The 20,769-nt window shown below is 46.1% G+C and overlaps 1 protein-coding gene and 1 non-coding gene across 8 annotated transcripts in view; both read left to right on the top strand.

The window, feature by feature from the left end:
- Positions 1-4,658: 4,658 nt before the first annotated feature.
- LOC138418852 (F-box only protein 17) overlaps positions 4,659-20,769 on the top strand; it is a 31,315-nt gene continuing 15,204 nt past the window's right edge. For 2 of the 7 annotated variants that reach the window (XM_069550744.1, XM_069550741.1), the window contains exon 1: positions 4,670-4,879. The gene's annotated coding sequence lies outside the window, so the exon portion shown is untranslated. Of the gene's footprint in view, positions 4,896-20,769 lie in introns of all 7 variants that reach the window. The other 5 variants (XM_069550740.1, XM_070289293.1, XM_069550745.2 and 2 more) reach the window with 5 other exon arrangements.
- LOC138419891 (U6 spliceosomal RNA) lies at positions 18,469-18,580 on the top strand. The gene has a single exon (XR_011249141.1). It is a non-coding gene; the product is annotated as a U6 spliceosomal RNA (small nuclear RNA).

Genomic DNA, 20,769 nt, shown 5'->3' with positions numbered 1-20,769 from the left:
TCCATACTATCTAGTCCTAGATCTTTCAGATAAGGAACTGTGTGTGGACCTACACTAAAAACATTATTAATAATACAACAATTTTACAACCTGTATCAGAAAATGCTTGGAAAGGTGGATGGTACAAATAATGAGAGGTAGTGTTTACTGTGGAGAAGGCAATGGCACCCCACTCCAGTACTCTTGCCTGGAAAATCCCGTGGACGGAGGTGCCTGGTGGGCTGCAGTCCATAGGGTCGCTAAGAGTCGGACACAACTGAGCAACTTCACTTTCACTTTTCTGCACTGGAGAAGGAAATGGCAACCCACTCCAGTGTTCTCGCCTGGAGAATCCCAGGGATGGGGGAGCCCGGTTAGCTGCCGTCTATGGGGTCGCACAGAGTTGGACATGACTGAAGCGACTCAGCAGCAGCAGCAGCAGCAGCGTTTAATGGGTGGTAGTGTTGTTGTTCAGTCGCTAAGTTGAGTCTGACTCTTTGCAACCCCATGGACTATAGCACACCAGGCTTCCCTGAGTTTGCTCAAACTCATGTCCTTTGAGTTGGTGATGCCATCTAACCATCTCATCCTCTGTCGTCCCTTTCTCCTCCCACTTTCAATCTTTCCCAGCATCAGGGTCTTTTCCAGTGAGTTGGCTCTTCACTTCAGGTGGCCAAATATTGGAGCTTTAGCTTCAGCATCAGTCCTTCCAATGAATATTCTTGGTTGATTTCCTTTAGGATTGACTGATTTGATCTCCTTGCTGTCCAAGAGACTCTTAAGAGTCTTCTCCAGCACCACAATTCAAAAGCATCAATTCAAAAAAAAAAAAAAATCAATTCTTTGGCACTCAGCCTTCTTTATGGTCCAAATCTCACATCTGTACATGACTACTGAAAAAACCATAGTTTTGACTATATGGATCTTTGTTGGCAAAGTGATGTCTGCTTTTTCGTATGTTCTCTAGATTTCTCATAGCTACTTTTTCCTTTCAAGGAGCAAGTGTCTTTTAATTTCATGGCTGCTACAGGCGCAGATCTTACACTGTCCTCATGGCAGCGCTGTGGTGCCTTTCCCAGGCTTCCAGCGGAGGGGACCTGGGGAGACGAGGCTTAAACCCCTTTTTGTGTGACCAAGCAAGTGACTTACACCTCATGCAAAGCCTACCCATCTCTGGGCCTCAGTTTCTCAGGAGAGGAGGCAGCTGTAGAGAACTGCATATGAGGCATTTAGCTAGTTGGTAGAGAAACAGAGTAAAGGGACAAAGTAGGTGATTAAGTATTTCATCCCACTCTGTGTGTGTGTGTGCTTAGACTCTCAGTCATGTCTGACTCTTTGTGACCCCATGAACTGTAGCCTGCCAGGCTCCTTTGTCCATGGGGATTCTCCAGGCAAGAACACTGGAGTGGATTGCCATGCCCTCCTCCAGGGGATCTTCCCAACCCAGGTCTCCTGCATTGCAGGCAGATTCTTTACCGTCTGGGTCACCAGGGAAGCCCTTCCTCCCACTGGGGGATTGTAAGTAGAGAAAAAAAGTATGGAAGACCCCTGTAAGTCAGTGATCATTCGCGATAGCAGGTTTGAGACTTCCCTGGTGATCGGGAGGCCCATAGGACTGCACAGGACTGCACAGGGAACCCCATGAAGGGGGCACAGGTTCCATCCCTGATCGGGGAACTAAGATCTCACATGCCAAAACTAAGACCCAGTGGGGCCAAATAAATATTTTAAAAAAAAAGAAGAAGAAGAAAGCAGGTTTGCTTAAGCACAAAGCCAAGCAGACTTGCTTAGCAACAAAACCACGCAACAGAAGCCTGAGACATGCCTCCAAATGGTAAAAATTATGGTGAAATGAGACCCACATCCTGTCCAGTGAGCTCAGTATGTTAATAATACCTAGGAAATGCTCCTCTGGGCACACCAAAAATAAAAATATAAGGAAAGGGTGACATTATACTGAAACCTGAGATGATTTACTATTCTTAGCATATGTTACCTCCTCTTTGCTCATTTCCATTGTGCCAGAACAGGGCTGGCTTGACCAGGTAGGGACATGAAAATTCCACCTGACATGAAGGAGGAGCTGATGATGGAAGTTTGACATCTACTCAAGAAGGGAGGAAAACTTTTCTCCCCACTTTTTCTTTGATTATGAAACTGCAGCCCACTAAATTCTCAGGGTGCAGCACTCAAGCCTCCTATACTAATAAACTCTTTCCTTACCTGTCACTCTGCCTCTCATTGAATTCTTTCTGCCCCAAGGCAGAAGCATCGACACTGTACTAAGCACAGAGACGCATTCTATCAGTTCCATAGTGCCTGTGATGACTGAGCACTGGGGTAACTGGGATTGCCGATGATTTCCTAGTAGCCTCCTAGGTGGCGCTAGTGGTAAAGAACCCGCCTACCAACGCAGCAGACGCAAGAGTCGCAAGCTCAATTCCTGGGTCAGAAAGATCCCCTGGAGGAGCGCATGGTGACGCACTGCGGTATTCCTGCCCGGAGAATCCTATGGATAGAGGAGCCTGGTGGGCTACAGTCCATGGTGCTGCAAAGAGTCAGACACGACTGAAGCAACTTAGCACGCAAGCACGGGAGGCCTGGCGTTCAGAAGGCTGCCTCTAGGACGTGTATATTCAAAGGCAGAGACATTACTTTGCCGACTAAGGTCTGTCTAGTCAAGGCTATGGTTTTTCCAGTGGTCATGTATGGATGTGAGAGCTGGACTGTGAAGAAGGCTGAGCGCCAAAGAATTGATGCTTTTGAACTGTGGTGTTGGAGAAGACTCCTGAGAGTCCCTTGGACTGCAAGGAGATCCAACCAGTCCATTCTAAAGGAGATCAGTCCTGGGTGTTCTTTGGAAGGACTGATGCTAAAGCTGAAACTCCAGTACTTTGGCCACATCATGCGATGAGTTGACTCACTGGAAAAGACTTTGATGTTGGGAGGGATTGGGGGCAAGAGAAGAAGGGGACGACAGAGGATGAGATGGCTGAATGGCATCACTGACTCGATGGACGTGAGTCTGAGTGAACTCCGGGAGTTGGTGATGGACAGGGAGGCCTGGCGTACTGGGATTCATGGGGTAGCAAAGAGTTGGACACGACTGAGCGACTGAACTGAACTGAGGATGTGTAAGGTCAGTCCTTGAGTGTACACCATCTAGAGCAATCAGGAAAAAAAAAAATGTGAAGGGCAATGGCAGAGGTCAAGAGAGAAACGGGTCTTGGTCCCATCCTTACTGTGATTAATTCCCTTGCCTGCAGTTTAGGGGAGGGGCAGGTTTCTAATGTAGCATTACCCTGGTCGTCGCCCCAGGAGTTTGTGTGGCAGAGATGTTCAACTTAAGAACAAGCCTGGGCTTCTGAGACACTACCCTGGGGACACAACATAAATTCCAGAGAATTCCTGCAGACAGAAGCTTCAGTCCAAGTGTTTTTCACCAGGCCCAGGGTTGGAGTCACAGCTCAGCCATTTACTAGGAGTAAACAGATGGTGAAAGAGATGAGAATGCTGGAGGCAGCTGGAGGCAGGTGGCTGTGAGGAGGAGATAGATGGACCCAGTCTGAACAGCCAGAGTTTGTCCCCTGTGGGCAGGTTCTCGAAGATGAGAAGCCAGAGAAGCGCTGGGCCCCGCCCAGATAAGAAATAAAAGACCCCATGTTCCTCATTCTTGAAGACAAGGAGACATTCTCAACCACACATGCGCAGAAAGGCTCCTTGGAGGTCAAAGGGCAGGGGGGCGTCACCTCATGGTAAGTGATGTCAACCTACTGTAGGCCTCTTCGATGGAATCCATCTTGGCTCAGAGAAGCTGAGGCGCAGATAGGGGTGTTAGTTGCTCAGTCCTGTCTGACCCTCTGTGGTCCCATGGACTGTAGGATGCCAGGCTCCTCTGTCCATGGACTTCTTCAGGCAAGAATACTGCAGTGGGTTGCCATATTCTTCTCCAGGGGATCTTCCCCAGTCAGGGATCGAACCCAGGTCTCCTGCATTGCAGGCAGATTCTTTACCGTCTGAGCCACCAGGCAAGCCCCTGCAGACGGGAGGACCCTGAAATAAACCAAATACAGACTCAGAACCAGACAAAGCAAGACTGGCCAAAGGAAACCCGGAAGAAATGCCCCCCTGGCCCTCCCATGTGTCTATCCCTTTTTCTTCCAAAAAATACTTTCCGTCTCTATGTGGAAACTCATTTCTATACAGTTGATGGGCCAAGGCCTGGTCACTGGCCACTGTGCCTGGTGGTCTAGTGGTTAGGATTCAGCGCTTTCACTGCCACCGCTAGACCTCAATCTCTAGCCGGAACCTGCTTCAAGCCGTTCAAGATCAGCTGGAATAAGAAGGAAAGAGGGGAATCTGGGGAGTGGGGGCAGACGGGACAATTCCCACCGTGGGAGGCTCGGGGCGGGGGAGGGGGGGGGCGGAGGCAGAACTCTCCTATTGGAGATGCCTGCCGTTAATGTCCTCCCCCGACCACGCCACCCCGCCTCCACCGACCCACCCCAGTCTTAGATCGCGAGGCGCCTGGGCAGCAGGTAACCACGTGGAGAAAGTATAGACTTTCCAAAGGAGCGATGAGCAGGCCCCAAAATCCGGGACCGCAGGGATTAGGTCTCCTCCCCGCCAGCCTCGCGGCAGCTGAGCCCTCCCCCGCCGCCTGCAGCCTCCCAGACCCCGCCCTTCCCTCGCTCCGGCTCAGCGCAGCCGCCCTCCTGCCCGCCGGACTTCACAGTCTCCAGCCCCCGGCTCCAGACTTCAGCCGCCGCCACCAACCCCCCACCCTCCTAGAGGACTCCCTGGGCGGGGCCGATCGCGAGGAGCAACCCCCCGGACTGCCTCTCAGAGCAGGGTGGGGAAGGGGATCGTAGTCCGCCGCCACCTCCGAGCAGGCCTCCAGGTGAGCGCCGGGACAGGTAGGGACCGAGGTCGGGACCGGTGTCCGTCCACACTCACTGGGGCGCCCCGGGTAGGATTTCCGTCCCAGGCCCGGCCCGGAGTGGCGGTGTCCCTGGAGTCCTGCGCCCCATCACCCCTTCCCCGGCTTCTGCCCCTTTAAGTCCAGAGTTACACGAACGCACGTTTGAAAGCCCCAGATCGTAGGAAAAGGGCTTGGCTATAAAACCGGTCCGCTAAAGCCCTAGCCTCTCCGCCCGCCTGCTGGTCTGAAGAGGCCACTATTAAGCACCACCCCCACCCACCACGTACTCGACCAACACGTGTTCAACAGCAGCTGGTGAAAGGGCGGACCACTTTTTACCAATTCTGTTTTTTGTGTCCTCTGGCTGGCAGGAAAATCTACGAGTCGGAAGATCTTAGAGCACCGTTTCTTGCTTTAGCAACTTGGGCAGTTTGTTTTTAGCTGCTGCCGCTCTACCCAATTTAAACTTTGTTCTAAGTTAACTTTTGCAGTGACCGGTCATATTTCTTAACGTTCCGTGTCTTGATCTTTCAACTTTAGACGGCAGCTGTTTACCGCTATTTTGAAAGACTATAGTATTACCAATCTACTTTTAAAATAGACAATAACATTTTTTTTACTGTCCCAGTAACACAAGTACAAAAGACAAAGGTTTGCATGCAATATCAATCCTTTAAACAAGCGCAGTCTCCTCCGCAGCCAGTTTTTTAATTTTGTAATTACATTACTTTTCAGAAATGGCAGGAGTAACTTGTGATCCGTAGTGTGTCGTTTTAAACCATTTTTGCTCTTTATTCCTCTGGTAGTTCCTTCCAAATCTTTAAAGCAAATTCTTCCATTGTTATTTGCTAGTTTATCAACTTTTACACAATGTCTGTAATCTTTTGCTAAAAATAGATGGGGACAGAAGCTTATCTCCAGGGTTTCTCTCCTCCCTGTATAATCACAGCATTCCTTTTAGCTTCTCTAAAGAAATCATTTTTTGTAAACTTTTGTTTCTTTTTCTTTAAGCATATCTATATATATTTGTATATTCTATATACATATATAGAATCTGTTGATTCTCCTTTTAAGAAAGTTTTCATATTTATTTAAATGCTAATTTTTCAATCCAATCAAGATATACATAAGGTTCACAAATTAAATATAAATGAGATTGCCTTGTTTTTTCCCTGTGATAAAAGTAATATAATCCGTTTAACAAAAATGGAAAAGGCCGGGGCGGTGTTTTTTGGTTTTGTTTCATTTTGGCGATACTAGCTCCCCGACCAGGTATCCAAAAAAACCCGGCCCTTGGCAGTGAGATTTTGGAGTCCTAACCACTGGACTGCTAGGTAATTCCCAGGGGCAGTCTTTTAGATTAAAAGAGATTAGGGAGAAATGAGCACCCCCAGCAGTGTGTGAGTCCCATCTTTGTTTGGAAGATACAATTCCAGAAGACCTTGGAACAATGAGAAAGTGTTCATAGACTGAGTATTAGATAGTAAATTAAATTTCTCTTGGTGGGTTGAGAGATAATAGACCTATAAAGGGTTCTTATTCTTTCTTAGGAAATGCATATTCAGGTATTTAATAGTTTATCAAAAGAGAGAGAGAAAGCAAATATGGCAAAATATGGAACAGAGATATCCATTTTAATTGTATTTTCAGCTTTTCTGTGGTGACATTTTTATGGTGAAATCTAGGGAAGATAACGGAGAAGGCAATGGCACCCCACTCCAGTACTCTTGCCTGGAAAATCCCATGGTTGGAGGAGCCTGGTAGGCTGCAGTCCATGAGGTCGCTAAGAGTCGGACACTACTGAGCGACTTCACTTTCACTTTTCACTTTCACGCATTGGAGAGGGAAATGGCAACCCACTCTGGTGTCCTTGCCTGGAGAGTCCCAGGGACGGGAGAGCCTGGTGGGCTGCCGTCTATGGGGTCGCACAGAGTCAGATATGACCGAAGTGACTAAAGACGATTTATCAGCAGAAACTAATACAACATTGTAAAGCATCTATACTCCAATAAAAATAAATAAATAAAATGCATTGAGACAGAAAAATAAACATATAAAAAATAAAGTGAGATGAAAGTTTAGAAACTCAGAGATGAATACATGCACGGTGGCACAACCCTGGAGTCCTCCACCCCAATCTGCCCCTTGCTTGTTGGGTGACCTCGGGTTGATTGCTTCCCTCCTCCAAGCCTGTTTCCCCAGCTGAAAAATAGCACCGGCCTCATGGGGCTGTTGGTGAGACTTCTGTGAGATCTTGGAAAGCACTTTCCACGTGCCTGGAGGATTTAGTGTTCAGTTAACAGTAGCTGTTAGTATTTTGTGAAGGGTTTTTCTTAACAACCATGGTCAGCTCACCTGTGAATAATTATGCGTAACATCATAACTGCTCTTGGGGCTCAATAATTGTAGTGCACAGGCTTAGCTGCCCCTGAAGCATATGGCATCCTAGTTTTCCGACCAGGGATGAACCTGCGTCCCCTGCACTGGAAGGCAGATTCTTAACCACTGAACCATTAGGATGGTCCATCTTTTGCCTTTTTTTAAATTCACCAGATGGCTCTGATCTTGCCATTGATGTAGTTTTGTGTCCTGCTGTATTTTGCTCCTTCCTAGGCACAAATCCTCTGAACCTACATCCCTCCAGGCGTGGTTTCAGTGACTGCATGATTCTGACATAAGGAGGTGCAGCCCCAGACTCCAGTCGCATAGCTGGCCTTGATCTTGTTTAATTTCCCCATCACCATGGGAAGTGAGAGTTACTACAAGGCCACAGCGTGTTAGCCAAAACTTTTGCTATTCAGTACATTTGGGAACTGAATATGAGGCAGGTCACAAAGAACCATCCTGTGTATTACGTATGATCCTTATTGGGGTAGACTTCCCTGATGGTCCAGTGGTTGGGGATCAGCTTGCTAATGCAAGAGACACAGGTTATATCCTGGGCCGGGAGGATTCCACATGCGAAGGGGCAACTAAGCCTGTGCATCACAGCTACTGAATCCACACTCTAGAGCCCACAAGCCACAACTACTGGAGCCCCACGCCTAGACAAGACAAGGCGCGGAGCTCGTCCATGACAAGAGAAACTCCCACTATAAAAGCCCGCCCACGGAAACCAGAAAGCAGCTCCTGCTCTCCGCAAACAGAGAATCCTGCGTGCAGCAACGAAGCCGTAGGGCAGCCAAAAATAAATAATTACTTACAATTTTTTCCAAAAAAAAATCCCAAGCAGGACTGGGGAGTAATCAAACACACGGATAATTCTTCAGTGAAATGCATGTTCATATCATAAATAAAACCTTCCATCAGTTCCAGGCAGGTCTGCCACCAAGTGGGTCTGTGAAAGACTTGGTTTTCAGAGCTTTCGCATTTAGGGATTGTGGAGTGTGGTGGTGGTTTAGTCACTTAGTCTAAATGGACTAAGTCCCATGGACTCTAACCCACCAGGCTCCTCTGTCCATGGGATTTCCCAGGCAAGAATACAGGAGTGACTTGCCATTTCCTCCTCCAGGGGATCTTCCCAACCTAGGGATCAAACCCAGGTCTCCTGCACTACAGGCAGATTCTTTACTGGCTGAGCCACCAGGAAAGCCTGGAGAGGACATGTGGCCATTCACGTCCCATTTTCCAGAGGAGAAATCTACGCTGAGAGAGGGAAACCCATTTGCCCAAGTTCACGAAAAAGTTTGAGTTTGGGCTGAGGCTAACCTGGGGCTGCAACTGACAAAGTTTCACCTCTCCCCAGTGCCACCTCCTCTGCAGGCTGTCACCAGCAGTTCCCAAAACCAGTGTCCCTGGCTGGCCCTGTGATGCCCCAGAAATGTCAGTGCTGCCTCCAGGGAATGAGATGATGCACATAAAGAATTGCCCAGGGTGCCTCACACCAAGAAAGCATCGACCAATGTGAACTGTTACTCTGTACTAAGATGCAATTCGACTGTTCCCTTCTTTGACTTAAATAATCATGGTGTTCATTGATAGCATTAGTAATTTTTTAAATGGTAAAATATAACACTCATTCAGAAAAGTACATGAACTATATAACAAAGTATATAACCAGCACCCAGGCCAATAAGGAGAACATTGCCAGCCCCCTAGATGTTTCTCTGGTTAGTAAGTAGCCTTCTCCTTCCCCACAGAGCGAACCAGCATCCTGACTTTTATAATGCTCATTTCCCTGCTTGGTTATTTTGTTTCGTGTTGTGGTTTTTTTTTTTTTTAATATTTAGTATTTGTTTATTTGGCTGCACTGGGTCTTAGTTGTGGCACACAGGATCCTCAATCTTTGTTGTGGCATGTGGGATCTAGTTCCCCAAGCAGGGATTGAACCCAAGCCCCCTGGTGGCTCAGATGGTAAAGAATCTGCCTGCGATGCAGGAGATCTGGGTTCGATCTCTGGGTCAGGAAGATCCCCTGGAGAAGGGAATGGCTCCCATTCCAGTATTCTTGTCTGGAGAATCCCATGGACGGGGAACCTGGCAGGCTATGGTCCATGGGGGTCGCAGAGAGTCGACTGAGTGGCTCACCCTTTCCCCTGCATTAGGAGCATGGAGTCTTAGCCACTAGATCACCAGGGAAGTTTCTGCTTGTTTTATATATATGTACATACAGGCGGGAGGAGAAGGGGACGACAGAGGATGAGATGGTTGGATGGCATCACCGACACAATGGACATTATTTTGGGCAAGTGCCAGTGATGGTGATGGACAGGGAAGCCTGGTGTGCTGCAGTCCATGGGGTCACAAAGAGTCAGACACAATTGAGCAACTGAACTGATATATGTATACATAAATATATATACATATATACATATATATATACACATATGATTTTAGTACCTGTATGTACATTTGTAAATAGCATTTATTAGTTAAGCCTGTTTGTAAACTTTCTAAAAAATCACTGGTGTGAGAATATAATTTTATCATCCAATTTTCAAACCAGGTAATTTTGGAAGTGATAGGGGTCACTGATATTTACCCTAATTACCCTGGGACACTGGGTGTAAATCAGGACTGCCCCAGGCCACCCCGACTGTCTGGTTGTCCTGGGACTCACACTCTGGATGACTTGTGTCTCTGGTAAATTTCACCCCAAATTATGCTTTTGAGGTCCATTTGTGCTGTCGTGTTTGCTTATTGTTATTGCTACTGACTCTTCCGTTCTATGACCGCCTTAATTCATCTTTACACCCTATGTGGGTACCTGGATCATTTCCAGATTGGAGCTATGAGGGTCAATGCTGTCACGAATATCCTAGTATATGTTTCCTGGCTTTAGGGTCAAATTGCCAGCTTGTTGGAAAGGCGCTTTTCTAACTTCAGTAAAAAAAAAACAAAAAAACAACCAACTAGTTTCCAAAGTGGTTGCATCAGTTTTTACTCTCATCAGGTGTGTATGGGAGTTCTCACTGATTATAAGGAAATTATGGTAACATTGTATTATTGGTTGTTTTTTTTTCTTTAATAAAAGCATAGTCTTTAATACACATGATGTCCATGACGTTTAAACTAGAATATACCAAAATCCAAAGTAACTTTGCCTCTCATCTCACCGATGCTGTGGTTCAGAAGGCAGTTGGATAACTGAGAAGGTGATGACAGTGAAAATGACCGAGAAATAGAGGAATTCAAAATCGTCTATTACTGTCAGCTATGAAAGATGGTATTTAGCTCAGTGTGTATTCACTCCACTGATTTTTAACACGTACTTTTCGAAGATCATTTCTTATTTACCTTTGAGACTTTACGTTTTATGCTTCATTTGTATTTTTTTATCCTGGCAAGTTTTGATTCCCGTGATACTCCGTGAGTGAGCGGAGAGTCTTGGCGTCCCCTCCCCCACCTTTCCGTTCCCGTCTTGTCGGTAATGCATTCGCTTTCACACCAGCAAGGCTGATCACATCTATAGTCTGTTCTGTAACCCTATTTAAGTCTTACACGCTGTAACTGTAAAATGTGCAGGGTGTTTTTTTTTTTTTTTTGACAGCTTTATTGAAGTAATTTACATACCATAAAACTCAGCCCTGTTGAGTGTACGATTCAGTGATTCAGTGAGTTTTCCGAGTTTGGCAGCCAGCACTACAGTTTTTAGAGCATTTCCATCACCTCCAAAATATCCATTGTGCCTAGTTGTGGTCACTCCTTGTTCCCACGCCCAGTCACAGCAACTCCTCATCTTTCCCTATGTTTAGATAGGTCTTTTCTGGACCTTTCATATAGATCCCTCATACAATATGTAGCCTTTTGTATCCAGCACCTTCTCTATGCTGTCTTAGGGTTCATTCTCACTGTATCTTGTACCATTACTCCATTCCTTTCATTGTTTCCTTTTGTTTTGGCTTTTGGCTGCACTGGGTCTTCCTTGCTGTGCGTGGTCTTTCTCTAGCTGTAGCTGCCATTAAGCAGGGGCTCTAGGGTGCTGGGCCTTCAGTGGTTGCAGCACGAGGTCTCCGTAGTTGACCCACAGTTTGTGGAATCTTCCCCGACTAGGGGTCAAACCAGTGTCCCCTGCAGGCGGGTTCTTTTTTTTTTTTTTTTTGCACGCAGATTCTTAAACACTGCACCACCTTGGGGGTCCTCATTCCTTTCTCTGTTGAGCAGCATTCCACTGTGTGGATAGACCACATATTGCTTATCCATTCACCAGCTGATAGACACCTGGGTTGTTTTCAAATATATAACGCTGCTGTGCACTTTGGCAGTCAAGTCAGTCTTTGTGTGACATACCTTTTCATTTCTCTTGGGTAGATAGCCTAGTAGTAGAATTGCTGTGTTTCAAACTTTTTTTAAGACTCCAAGCTTCCAATGTAGGGGGCACAGGTTTGATCCCTGGTTGAAGAACTAGGATCCCATATTCCTTGAAGCCAAAATAAATAAATACATAATTTTAAAAAAAAAAGAATTGTTGGATTTCATGGTAAATTTATATTTCACTTCCTTTTTTTTAATGTTCAACTTTTATAGAAACTGTTTTCCAAAGAGGCTTTACCATTTCACATTCCCACCAGCAGTGTATAAGGGTCCTGGGCTCTCCCTGTCCTCACCAATCTTTTGGACAGCAGCCATTCTAGACAGCATGAAGTGGCATCTCACTGTGATTTTAATTTGCATTTCCTTCTTGACTCATGATGTTGAGCATCTTCTCACATGCTTATTGCTGTGCTAAGTCGCTTCAGTTATGCTGACTCTTTGTGATCCTATGGACTGTAGCCAGCCAGGCTCCTCTGTCCGAGAGATTCTCCAGACAAGGGTACTAGAGTGGGTTGCCATGGCCTTCTCCAGGGGATTTTCCCAACCCAGGGATCAAACCCGTGTCTCTTGCATTAGCAGGTGGGTTCTTTATGACTAGTGCCAGCTGGGAAGCCCGCATTTGCTTATTAGTCCTTTGTATTTCTTCTTTGGTGAAATGTCTATTCAAATCTTTTGTCAGTTTTTAAATTGATTTGTCATTTAATTGAATTTTAAGTGTTCTTTATAGATTCTAGATTCAAGTATTTTATCAAGTGTGTGATATACAAATATTTTCTGCCAACCTGTAGCTTGTCTTTCATTTTCTTAATAATGTCTTTTGAAGTGCAAAGGTTTAAAATTTTGATAATGTTTAATTAATCCATTTTTTTCTTTTATAAATCATACTTTTGGTATTATATCCAAGAAATCTTTTCTTTTTAATATGTGTATATTTGGCTGCATCAGGTCTTAGTTACAACATGTGGGATCTCTAGTTGTGGCCCACAGGCTTAGTTGCTCTCAGGCATGTGAAATCCTAGTTCCCCGACTAGGGATTGAACTCATGTACCCTGCATTGCAAGGTGGATTCTTAACTTCTGGGCTACCAGGGGAGTCCGTGCCACTCCCCTTCTGACTGCTGTGCACATCATTTCGCCTCACTGGGCCTCAGTTTCCTCATGTCGTGACAATCAATGGGAATAATACGGAAGCCGGGAAAGATCATCCCAGTCAGTTCCTGGGTTTGAAGGTCTGTCTCTTCTGGCTTACACTGTGCTATAATAATTTTTTTTCCTTAAATGCACTGCTAACATTTAAAAATCGGGTGATTTCACATAAACACAGGGATTTCCAGTCTCTTGACAAACTGGAAGATGTGGCCAAACTAGGCCCACCTTCCTAGTGGGCAGTAAGTCAGCCAGAGTGAGTGCTGGCACGGCCTCCACGCTGGGCTCTTCTCTCCGGACTGACAGAGGCTCCACCACTCCATGCTGGCTTAAACCCAGTCCACCTCACTTGGAGACAGAACCCCAGGTGGTGTTAGTGGTAAAGAACCTGCCTGCCAATGCAGGAGACATGAGAACTGGGTTCCATACCTGGGTCGGGAAGTTCCCCTGGAGGAGAGCATGGCAACCCACACTGTATTCTTGCCTGGAGAATCCCATGGATGGAGGAACCTGGTGGGTTACAGTCCATAGGGTCACAAAGTGGTTTGGACATGACTTAGCACGCACGAAGCACAGGACCAGCTGTTGTAATTATGAGGCCAGCCAGGGGCAGTGGTATGAGTGGGGACTCAAATCCATGCCTTGCTCCAGTCACCAGGTCATGCTACCCCAGGCTTGCCTTCACCCAGAAGAGGTGCCTTAAAAAAAAAAAAAAAAAAACCACCTAAAGATTCTTACAGGCCAGTGCAGGCCCTGATTAGTTATAGCTCAGTCTTCCTTCTTGAAGGAGAAGGCACGCCAAATCTTTGTACATGCAAATAATTGTAAAGAGTGAGAAATTTTCAGTCTTGTTTTTTGGGGTTTTTCTGTTTGTTTGACTGTAATTCCCTGTGCTGTACAATATACCCTTTTGCTCATATATTTCATTTGTTTTTAATTTTTTATTTATTTGGCTGCGTGCATGTTGCTTCAGTTGTATCCAGCTCTTGGCAAACCTATGGACTGCTGCCTGCCGGGTTCCTTTATCCATGGGATTCTCCAGGCAAGAATACTGGAGTGGGTTGCCATGCCCTCTTCCAGGGGATCTTCCCAACCCAGAGATCAAACCTGCCTCTGTACATTGGCAGGTGGGCTCTTTACCACTAACACCACCTGGAAAGCCCTTATTTGCCTTCACCAGGTTCCAGTTGCGGCAGCATGTAAACTCTTAGTTGGGGCATATGGGGTCTAGTTCCCTGACCAGGAATTGAGCCCGGGCCCCCTGCATTGGGAGCTCAGGGTCTTAGCCACTGGACCACAAGCGAGGTCTCAATCTTGTTTCTTGATGATATTTCTGTAACTATTTGTTGTAGGTTAGGAACAACACTGGCAGGACTCCCCTCCCCGACAGTCCAGTGATTAGGACTGGGTGCTTTCACGGCTGAGGGCTCGGGTTCAATCCCAGGTTGGGGAACTAAACCCTGCAAGTAGCACAGTGTGGCCAAAAAATAAAATAAAATAGAGACAGCACCACCGTTCGAGAGTAAAGTGTTAAAATTGAAAAGGGAGAATGTCAGGTAGAGGGAAATCTCTCCAAGGCATGAAACGGAAGCCATTCTGCTAAAATTGAAAAGATTGACCCTACAAGGTGCTAGCAAGTGCAGCCGTCATACATGTTGATGGGAGTGAGCAGTCATGCTGAAAAAAATGATTGGGTGTGTTCTCGTGAAGAACATGTGATCCAAGAATTCCACTCCTACGTATTTACTCATAAGAAATGAAAACGTATGTCCAGACAACCACTTGAATGTGGATGTTCATAGACGCTTTATTCATAACAGCCTCAAGCTGGAAACAATCCAAATGTCCATCATGCCGAGTGAGTAAACAGATTGTGGTTTATCTGTTCAATGGAGTACTACTCAGTGATAAACAGGAGTGAGCTGGCGATTAATACAGCAACGATGTGACTGAATCACACAGTATTCTGCTGAAGGAAAGAAGACGCAAAGGTGCATCCTATGGTTATTACTCAGGGTCCAATCCAGAGACTGAAACCACACAGTAATTTGAAGGGAGAATGTTTAATATACAGATTTATCCATCATAGCAGGGGATTAGAGTTAGAAGGAGTAGCTACTGAGAAAGAAAGAGAATGGTAAAGAATATAAATACAGGGAGCAGCCTCTACCCCTAAGATCTAAGATAGAGAGCTTGAGAAAGGTGTCAGCTCCAGACTGTCCTTGGCAGTCCCAGAAACCCTCGCGCTTTGGGGGGTTTTGTTTTTGTTTAACACCTATTTTTATTTATTTGGCTATGCCAGGTCTTAGCTGTGGCATGCAGGATCTAGTTCCCTGACCAGGGATTGAACCCTGGCTCCCTGCGTTGGGAGCACGGAGACTTAAACCACTGGACCACCAGGGAGGTCCCCAGACCCTGACGCTTTGGGAGAACACTTGGACATGGCTCACTAAAGGGCAAAGGAGTCCCTTTGGTGCTCCGGCTGTGAAACTTGCTGGAAATCCACCCTCTGGAACTTGCCAGAAGTCGGTCCTTTAAGGATGCTAGGGAAAACAGTTCACAGGGAAGTGTCTCACCAGAGGCACTCAGCCAAGAAACCAGCTGAGGTGGGTGCCAGGGCAAGATGCTGGCTGAGGGGTGCTCCTCACTGCCAGCCACTGCAGAAACCTACACCCATGTGAAGGAGGCAGGAAAAGCTACCTGCCTTTGGGGAACCACCTCTGGAAGCTAGAAGCAAAACTCTTTCCTCCTGCAGCACCTCTCTGGCTCCCTCTACTGGAAAACTGTAGCATGGCAGCCGGAGAAGGAAGAAGATTTAAAGGCCTAAACTCCAGTTTCTCAACTTGGAGCTGTAAGGCAGTAAATTTGCAACTGGCACACCATATGATTCCATTTATATGAAACTCTAGAAAAGAAAACTTCTAGTGACAAAAAGCAAATTAGTGGTTGGGGTGGACGTGGGAAAGGGTAAACATTCTAGAGTAACAGAAATGTCTCACCTCTTATTTATGAGGATGGTTGTACCATTGCATACAGCTGTTAGAACACAGACTGTACGCTTGAAATGTTTGCATTTTATTGGATGTAAATTAGACACCCGTGAATGTATTTTTTTTAATTTTTAAAAATTTCTGGGAAATAGGACTCTTGGGCAAATATACATGGAATATATGCATGCATGCACACACCGCAGAAAGTGAAAGTCGCTCAGACGTGCCCGACTGTTTACAACCTCATGGACTATACAGTCCATGGAATTCTCCAGGCCAGAATGCTGGAGTGGATAGCCATTCGCTTCTCCAGGGGATCTTCCCAAACCAGGGGTCGAACCCAGGCTCGCTCATTGCAGGCGGATTCTTTACCAGCTGAGCCACCAGGGAAGATCCGCAGAAATGCACCCCAAATCCCACCACTGAGATTCCCTCGCTTACCGCGGTGCGTACACTGAATCTCCATGAAGCGTTACTGGAGGTAGTTCCTGGCTTTGGCTTGGTGGCTTGTTCATGCATTCTCCCCGAGGAGTTCAAGTTCAACATGGGTGCCCTGGTAGTTGGCAAGAGTTTTGAAAGGGAGATGAGTTGGACATGTGCCCACCCGCCTCTCCCATTTCCCTTCTCCCCAAGGGACATCCACAAAGGGCATCTCACTAGGTTCAGATTACCAAATCTTCATCCAAAGAGTGAAATCCGATTAGTTCTTATATGACATTGGGTCTTACTTATTCCTTGAGTCCCAGACATGACTTAAGGATATTTCTCCTTCACATCCAGCCCTTGAGATAGAATAGTTATTCATATGTCACACGTTACAGATGAGAAAACTGAGGCTCAGAAGCCAGCAACATGCAAAAGTGATGGCCTGCCCAAGAAAAGGCAGAACCAGATTTTTTTTTTGTCTGGCTGTGCTGAGTCTTTGTTGCTGGTCTGGTTTTTCTCTCTGCAACGAGCAGGGGCTACTCTCTAGTTGCGACATTCGGGCTTCTCCTTGCAGAGCGCGGGCTCTAGAGCACAGGCTCATTATTGTGGAGAGTGGGCTTCGTTGCTCCAAGGCATCTGGGATCTTCCCTGATCAGGGACTGAACCCGTGTCTCCTGCCTTGGCAGGTGGATTCTTTACCCTTGAGCCACCAGGGAAGCCCAGAACCAGGATTTGAACCTGGCTTGTCTGCCTCCATAGTGGGAGCTCCTGACCACCAGCTGTCCTGCAGGGAGCAGCAGCCTAGACTCCTGGAAACCCTCAGCCACTCCCTGCCCCCAGCAGAGGGGCCTAATGGGATTTACTGATATTGAATCTTTGCAGTCGACTCTCTTCTACCCCCATGATTGAATTCTGAAAAAATTCAGGCATACAGAAACGCTCAAATAATTATATAGTGACTCCTAAGAGAGAGAGAGACAAAGACAAAGCCTGTGTATTTTTTTAGACTGATACTGAAACATTACCATTCACAGCAACTGTTTGCTCAGTATTCCAAATTCATAAAACAAAAGTTAGTGACAGGACACTTCAAGTACAAAAATGTATAAATACCGCAGCAAGTACACTCATATATTTATAAATATACAAAGGTTGGGACTTCTCTGGTGGTTCAGCAGTTAAGACCCTGCGGTCTCACTGCAGGGGGCAAGGGTTTGATCCCTAGTCGGAGAACTAAAGATCTTGCATGCTGCATGGCCCAGCCAAAAAAAAAAATTTAAAAATAATAAATAAGCAATGGTTGCACCTAAGTTATTCCAATATATTATTAGCTGATCAAATCATAAAAGTAATCTCAAAATCAATAGACGTATACTTGGTAAATTAATTAAGATAAAATTAACAAAGTTAAGGAAGAAAATTAACCAAGTAAAAATAACACTATAGGGCTTCCCAGGTGGCGTGATGGTAAAGAATCCGCCTGCCAATGTAGGAGACACAGATTCGATTCCTGATCCGAGAAGATTCCAGAGGCCTCAAGACAACTAAGCCCGTGCGTCACAACTATGGAGCCTGTGCTCTAGAGCCTGGGAGCCGCAACTAGAGCTACTGAAACCCTAGAGCTACTGAAAAAAAGAAACTAGAGCTACTGAAAAAACTAGAGCTACTGAAACCCTCGCGCCCTAGAGCACTCTGCAACTAGAGAAAAGCAGAGCAGCAATGAAGACCCAGCACGGCCAAAAATAAGAATAATAAATAAAATTACTTTCAAAAACGCTATATGAAATGAAGATAGTTTAATGAATCATGAGCTGTGACAATGAAATTATATTATTGGATCTTCATCAAGAGTAACTACTCTGGGAAAAGTGTGCAGCTAGCAGGGGACACCACATGGAGATGGGGATCTGCCTGGGGAATTCCCAGCCAGAGAGTCCCCAGGTCCAGCGCTCAGCGGGGGCATGACGAACTTTCAGAAGATGACCGAGTGCCATGCTCTGCCTGAGGCCCACGGCACAAGAGCCCCTGAGAACCATGTGACTGAGCCCAGGTAGTCCCCAGAACCATCAGAAATAATCATAAAATGATGCTTATTATACCATGGCAATGGTTTTACCACTGAATCATGGGGGTATTTTTGAGTGAAATTTTCCAGTCACTCTGAAAAGGCCCTACACGATTCGAGGAACCACCGAGGAAAGAGAAAAGCTACCTCTTAATAGTTTCAAGGGTTCTTGAATTTAAAACCAGTCCTTTTGTGGTCGCTTTGGGCAGCACATATATACTAAAATTGGAACGATACAGAGAAGACTAGCATGACCCCTGGGCAAGGATGACTCATGTATTTGTGAAGCAGCTTCCCTTGTGGCTCAGATGGTAAAGAATCTGCCTGCAATGTGGGAAACCCGGGTTCCATCCCTGGGTGGGGAAGATCCCCCAGAGAAGGGAATGGCAACCCAGTCCAGTATTCTTGCCTGGAGAATTCCATGGACGGAGGAGCCTGGCAGGCTACACAGTTCATGGGGTTGCAAAAAGTGGCACATGACTGAGCAACTAACACTTTCACTTTTTAAAATCATCGTCGTCGTCCTCATCCTATTTTTTGTTTGATAACTTTGCGGAGAGCCTTTTGGATATCTTTTGGTTCCTTTCCATGGACTACCATCTCTGTTTTTATTGTTATTATTGTTTCTAGTAAACCTTTTCTAGAAACAAACTGTATAGCCTGATGAATTTTCACAAATGAACACACGTGTAACCTGACTTTAGATCAAGAAACAGGAAGAAAAAAACAACTTTCAAATGAGTACCTCTGCCCAGATGGAACTTTTTAAAAAACTTATTTTATTGAAATATAGTTGATTTAAGAAAAAAATTAAAGCAAAAAAGAAGAGAATATAGGTGATTTACAATGTTGGGTTAATTTCTGCTCTACAGCAAATGGTTCAGTTATACATACATAGGCCTTCTTTTTTCATATTCCTGTCCATAGTCAAGGCTATGGTTTTTCCATCGGTCATGTATGGATGTGAGAGTTGGACTGTGAAGAAAGCTGAGTGCTGAAGAATTGATGCTTTTGAACTGTGGTGTTGGAGAAGACTCTTGAGAGTCCCTTGGACTGCAAGGAGATCCAACTAGTCCTTTCTAAAGGAGATCAGCCCTGGGTGTTCTTTGGAAGGAATGATGCTAAAGCTGAAACTCCAATACTTTGGCCACCTCATGTGAAGAGTTGACTCACTGGAAAAGACTCTGATACTGGGAGGGATTGGGGGCAGGAGGAAAAGGGGATGATAGAGGATGAGATGGCTGGATGGCATCACCAACTCGATGGACTTGAGTTTGAGTGAACTCCGGGAGTTGGTGATGGACAGGGAGGCCTGGTGTGCTGCGATTCATGGGGTCGCAAAGAGTCAGATATGACTGAGCGACTGAACTGAACTCACTTAATATAATCATCTCTAGGTCTACCTATGTTGCTGCAAATGACATTATTTCGTTCTTTTTTATGACTGAGTAGTATTCTGTTATATATATGGACCAGATCTTTATCCATTCCAGATGGAACTTTTAATCCTGCCTGGGATTCTCTCGGCCTTCTTCTGTGAGTAGTACCTGTCCCCTGCAATACAAGTCACTGACCATTGTTACATTTGGCAAGTGCTGCATAAGAGACCACTCAAAATGCGGTGACTTAAAACAATACCCATTCCTTTATTATTCTGATGGCTCTGGGACTGACTGGGCTCAGCTAAGCAATTCCCAGGGCTGCTGTGCAGGTCCCAGCAGTCGGTTATTGGGGCTGGGTCATCTGAGGGCTCATTAACTTCCCTGTCTAGCACCTGGGACGTCATTGTTGTTGTTCAGTTGCTAAGTCGTGTCCAACTCTTTTTCGACCCCAGTAGCCCAGCTGGCTCCTCTGTCCATGGAATTCTCCAGGCAAGAAAACTGGAGTGGTTGCCATGCCCTCCTCCAGGGGAACTTCCTCACCCAGGGATCGAACCTGGATTCTTTACCACTGAGCCATGAGCACCTAGGATGGGAAGACCCAAACAGCTGAGGCTCCCCAAGCATATATATATATCTTCCTGTGGTCTCTCCACTGTGATGACTTCAGGACAGCCAGACTCACATGGTGACTCAGGCGGTGGTGTGCTGGAACTGGTTCACACCAGATCCGGGGAGCACATTGTGGACGGTGCTTTCCAACCCCAAAATTCAGAGACATCATCTTGGTAGCTTGCCATCAGCCATGGACAGTATAGTCACACCACAGAAATCAGCAGATGCTGCAATCCCCAAATCCAAAAGCTCTGAAAAACACGTCTTTCATGGATCCCTCAACCGGGGATCGAACCTGCACACCCCAGATTGGAAGACAAAGTCTCAACCACAGGACCCCAGGGAAGTCCAAGAGCCCATTGTTAAACATTTAGGAGCACACCACTGGACTCACGGCTCCCCAGGCATGCATCCCCAGACAACGCAACCTCCACAACCCCTTAGCAACGTCACTTCTGTGATGCTCTGAAAAGGTGAAGCGGTCCCAAAGGCCTGCC

The sequence above is a fragment of the Ovis canadensis genome, chromosome 14, assembly GCF_042477335.2.
Source record: "Ovis canadensis isolate MfBH-ARS-UI-01 breed Bighorn chromosome 14, ARS-UI_OviCan_v2, whole genome shotgun sequence".
NCBI lineage: Eukaryota > Metazoa > Chordata > Mammalia > Artiodactyla > Bovidae > Ovis > Ovis canadensis.
The sequence above is the reverse complement of the archived record's forward strand: the minus strand, read 5'-3'. Positions and strand labels throughout refer to the sequence as shown.